The sequence below is a fragment of the Nannospalax galili genome, unplaced genomic scaffold (assembly GCF_000622305.1).
Source record: "Nannospalax galili isolate Female #2095 unplaced genomic scaffold, S.galili_v1.0 scaffold220, whole genome shotgun sequence".
NCBI classification, from domain to species: Eukaryota; Metazoa; Chordata; class Mammalia; order Rodentia; family Spalacidae; genus Nannospalax; species Nannospalax galili.
Window position 1 is genome coordinate 1,336,615 of NW_008347891.1, and position 569 is coordinate 1,337,183.

Consider the following 569-nt stretch of genomic DNA (forward strand, 5'->3'; position numbering starts at 1 on the left):
CTCACAGAGATCCGCCTGCCTCTGCCTCCCAAGTGCTGGGATTAAAGGCATGTGCCACCATGCACAGGTAAAATTATCTTTAATGAATTAATTTTAATTAATAATCATGTTTGTCTCTGTGTGGGTATGTGCACATGAGTGCAGGTGCCCTTAGGGGCCAGAGACATTGGATCCTCCAGAGCTAGAGATATAGGCAGTTGTGAGCTACCCATCTTGGGTGCTGGGAACCTAACTTGGGTCCTCTGCAAGATGAGGAGCCATCTCTCTAGCCCCTGGGCTATGTTTCTAAAGTAGGAATGACAGTGTCAACCAAACCTCATAGAAAAATATCCAACACCACTGCAAGCTGGCCTGAAACTCACGCTGGAGAGGAGGCTCAGCAGTTAAGAACACTGATTGTTCTTGCAGAAGACCCAGGTTCGATTCCCAGCACCCATATGGAAGTTAACAACCGTCTGTAACTCCAGTTCTAGGGGATCTGACAGCCTCTTCTGTCCTCCACAGGCATTGCATGACGCAGGTGCACTTACATACATGCAGGCATAACACTCATACACATAAAATAAAAA

At 46.9% G+C, this 569-nt stretch overlaps 1 protein-coding gene across 1 annotated transcript in view; it reads right to left on the reverse strand.

The window, feature by feature from the left end:
• The window catches only part of Slc16a14 (solute carrier family 16 member 14), a 30,705-nt gene that overhangs the window by 29,278 nt on the left and 858 nt on the right, over positions 1-569 (reverse strand). The gene's annotated exons all lie outside the window — the stretch shown is intronic.